The sequence below is a fragment of the Halyomorpha halys genome, unplaced genomic scaffold (genome assembly GCF_000696795.3).
Source record: "Halyomorpha halys isolate HHAL.00 unplaced genomic scaffold, Hhal_1.1 Scaffold126.1, whole genome shotgun sequence".
Classification (NCBI taxonomy): Eukaryota; Metazoa; Arthropoda; class Insecta; order Hemiptera; family Pentatomidae; genus Halyomorpha; species Halyomorpha halys.
Window position 1 is genome coordinate 744,859 of NW_027112074.1, and position 4,734 is coordinate 749,592.

The 4,734-nt window shown below is 31.1% G+C and overlaps 1 protein-coding gene across 1 annotated transcript in view; it reads left to right on the forward strand.

Annotated features, from left to right (window-relative positions):
• LOC106678158 (diacylglycerol lipase-beta) overlaps positions 1-4,734 on the forward strand; it is a 179,169-nt gene that overhangs the window by 52,895 nt on the left and 121,540 nt on the right. The window lies entirely within an intron of this gene.

Below are 4,734 nucleotides of genomic sequence, written 5' to 3' on the forward strand. Positions count from 1 at the left end.
ATATTTAGATAAAGCCTATGCTAGATTTTTATTCTAATTACAACGACACCCTTGTTAATTGCTAATGTGTAAAAATAGCGAGACATTACGAACTTCTTTAGTAGTAGTTCCGCCCTCATTGCACAATTTAGGGGTGGAATATCTAGATTCTTCTCCTTCATAGCCTTCTTCGACATCAGGGTTAAGCTATTGTATATATATTTTTTTATATGTCTTAATGAAAATTATGTAATTATACCTGTAGTGTTTTATGTAACCATACAGTATCTCCAATTTCAATGAAGTGCCAACATAATTATTTGTTTCATAACTAGAACTAAGAAGGAAAGGGCATAACTATAAATGGGCACAAGTTAAATAAAATAAAAATAACTACATCTCAGGCAAACCTGAAATTCAATTGCCTGCGATGTAGTTATTTTTCAATTCATTAACTGAGATGAAACAAATGGTCACTGAACTCCTTGAGCAGTGTGAATCCATGGGGTTGAACTTCAATATTGATAGCACAAAGATAATGGCAAATTTACAAAAAAAAAAGAAGTAAAAGTTAATAACCAAGAAATCAGTTCTGGCGAGCAATATATTTATTTAGGCCAGTATATTGCATTTGAAGATAAAATAAATAAATGGATTGACATAGGATGGGAAATATATTGGTGCATAAAACAAATTTTTAAAAGTCAACTCTCTTCAAGATTAAAGGCAAAGATAATGGGAACATGTGTATACTTCATAGTATCATATGGATCTCAAACATGATCAACAATTGAAAAGAATTATGAAAAATTAGTAAGAACACAAAAGTAATTTTCAAGAAGTATGATTGGTATCAAAAGACCGCGTGAGCATCAGAAAAGTACAATCTAATACTAAAGTTAAAAGCGTTACTCAACAAGTACAGCAACTGAAATGGAGTTGTTTTATAAACCAGACTTATACCTTCTAAGGAAAAGCTTTTAGTTCTGTATAGATTGTAAATAAAGCTGTTATTATTGTAAATAAATATGTTATTGTAAATAAAGCTGTTATTATTTACCTGAAACCAAACAGTCACAAGTCAGTACTGTGCATTCTGAACATATCTTTGATAGAACTAAATATAAGCCCTATCAACAAACGGCGATCAGGCAGGCATTGTACCATCGAAGGCACTAATAAGTCATTGTCTTCCGAGCCCGGCGCTCTCCTATTCCTTAGTGGGAAAAACTTTCTACTTTCGACCCACTTCAGTTGAAATAAGTTCACTCTATTTATTCACTAGTTCCGTAATACCCTGGAGCTAGTGATTTCGTCCATGAATGAAATAGTTCATCTTTAATTTGAAAAGGAAAAGTTGCTGACTATAACACGAATGATTTGCATAATTTTCTTATAGTGAGCCACTAGTTAGTTGGAAAATGGCTAGTGGTCTGGAAAATACGCAATTGAGAAGTGTTGGTGCCAATTAATTGGTAATAATAGTTAGTCTGTTATGGAAATTTTCATATTTTCAAAATGTGGAGAAAAACTATTGTTTGAGTCATTGGAATTCGTACAGTATTTACCAATAATAAACCAGTTATAAGAATTTTTAATTGAACTAGTATGTAAATACATAGGCTTGTCCTACGTGACTCCCGGCTACCGTCAAAGCGAAAAACTTTCCTGTTTGGCTGTTATATAAAAAAAACAGGAAAATAAGTTAGGTCATTACTGTAATGATAAATCTACACTAGCCATCTCATAATAAATATAATCTATGAGGAGAAGATTGTAGGGGTCAGGAGAGGGAGAGGGGGTATGTGCTGCCAGAAAAGATACACACATAAACAAAACTTATTTATTTGTGCCGATTATTCATAAAAACATAAAAATAATTGATTGGCGAAGATGGTCGGGAGGTGCGGTCAGCAAAAATAACATAAATAAATAAAAAATATCTATTTATTATGTTGTATTTTATTTATGTTGTTTTTGCTGACCGCATCCCCCCTCCCCGACCATCTTCTCCAATCAGGAATCTACGGTCAACATCTCAACATAAAAATAATAAGATAATGATAATAAATAAACTTGGAACTATATATGACAATAAATTAAGTAGATAGTAGTTGATACTGATAGAACATAAATTTTATTTTCTATTAGTAATATTTTATTATTTAGAAAATACTATTAATATTTTACCTTCTATTAATGTTAACTACTATCTACTTAATTTATTGTTATATATATTTCCAAGTTTGTTTATTATAATTTTCTTTTTCATTTTATATTCCTCCGAATTAAGGTTGTTATCTCGTTGTTCTTCAGTCCTGATGAAGGCCTAAAATTCAGGTCAAATGTCGCCACAAGTAAATACCTTTTGTATCTTTGCTGACCGCACCCCGACCATCTCCTCATATCTATTTACGGTCTACTATTAACACCTCATTAAATATAATCTAAATAGCTAGATGTATAATCAAGTCTAATTAAACTATAAGAATAGAATAAGGAGATTAACAGTACACCTAAAGAGTATATAAGGAATAATGAAGGATTAGTTAAATGGGAAGCGATTATGGAAAAAAATTGAATTAACAATTAATCATTGTTAGACCACCGTAAATTTCTCATTATATCGATAGTTGTTCCAAATAAAAGGGGCTACTTTAATACAAGATGGAGTAGATATTGAAAAATTTCGGCCAATAAGAACAAGGAAGTAACAAACAGCTTTACATTTAGGGAATAAGAAGGGTTACAATCTCATTTTGTCGTCAAAGATATCTCGCAGAGCTAACTAACTAGTGTAGATAAATATAGAAATTCAGTTATTTGAGTTCTTGAAAATATGTTTTAAGCACTTAATAGTAGCATTGATAAAATATAATTTTGAATTACATAATGCTAATGATTAATGGTTAACCATAAACTTTAAGCAACGATATTAAGAGTAAGCATCCGTACGTGATTAATTAAACATTAGAAATATTTGACATTTTTTGATACAGAATATATAGATATATAGAATTAGTAGATGGTGTGTTAAACTTCATTTTTCATTTATTTTAAATGATATTCCATGAATTTATTAACAAAGAGTTCTTTGGTTCACTTACTGGTACTGGTACAGGTATTTGGTGGGGGAAACAAGTCCGGCAAGTGGGCCTAGTGGTCCTTTTTGCCAATACCTGGCGGCTACCTGAGTTGCCACCGCGTACTAACCAATTTGCGAGTGTCAAGATTCATTCTTCGGGACCGCCGAAAAATGAATATTTAACTGTCCCAGGTGGGAATCGAAACTACAACGTTCCGAACCGAGCGCACTGGGACCTGCATTCCAATCCGCATGGCCGTCACGTCCCTTTGGTTGACTTAACATGTTTTTTTATTTAATAAATGGTTCATTTAGTATTTTATATTTTTGTATCATTATCCCAGATCTGTTCTAGAGTATAATATTTTCATATTATCATTATACTGGGTAAATCAGATATTTTCGTATCTATCTACAACGCCTCCGCGATTAAGAATATATCTGTATAGAAAATAAATCAAAATTTATCTCTCTCCCTTTAGGGACCAACACCATTTGATAAGCGATTCAGATTTAATTTACATAGTATATATTTTATTAGTGCAACGTTTATATTTAATACCTCCTGTAATTCATCAATGACGTCATGAATCAATCTTAGCTTATTAAAGATATCTGCATGGAAAAAATAGATTAATATTGAACTAGATAATCATAAAATAAACGATATTAGCTTACTAATAGTTTTCTAAAATTCTTTCAAATAACGTAGAACCACGGGAATGCAATCAGTGAGTTTTCTTGTTCGTTGAATGAAAAGATCTTCAGGCGGTTCATCAATTAGTTCTTTTATGACGGGAAGGTGGTCCTATTACTATTACAACCTTGAAACTCCAAGAAGGCCAGAAGATGGATGTGACCATGGAGTGAAGGGATTACAAGAGGTCAATGAAATATCATAGGATCATTAAGCTTGTTCCAACAGGATTCAAAATTATCATCCAAACGGGTGGCGCATGCTGAGTATAAATTTGCAAAAAAACGTACAACGCATTCGATTGTATATTGCAACAAACCTACTATAATATAATTACTATAGATAGATAAATAGATAGTTTATTGGCTAATGTATACATATTTTAGCCCTGGAGTTTGGCCCATTTCGTGTTAGTAGTTGTTAGTATAGAACGACAATGAAAGCATAGATATAAATACGTATACATAGGCAAATTCCTATTGCTTACTTTAACATCTTAATATAATTTAATTAATTAATTAGTTTGGCCGTGGCGGTCTACTGTGATAGATCGTCTCTGTATCTAAGTGGCGTATCAAAAGTTAAACTAGATCAATAAAAGTGTTTTTTGATATGGTGCTGTAATTTATATGTACATTTTCAATGAATGTTACATAGAAAACTGATAAAAATATATTTAATAAGGATTAAATTTTTTTTTAGAGTTTCGGGATATTTAATTTTAATTAATGGGGCAATATTCTTCTTTATTTGGAGAAGAAATTTAAAAAAATCACAACATCCTCAGTTTTTTCAGTTATAATGATAATCTATTACGAGAAAGATTTGTGTTTGTTATGTTTAAATATTTATAAAATAAAAATTTAAATATTTTATAATAGTATTTCTGCTTCAATTTCATATTTTTGCTCCGATTTATCTTAAAGGACAAGGAGACTTTTCTCTAAAGGAAATACAACCAAAGTAGGTACAA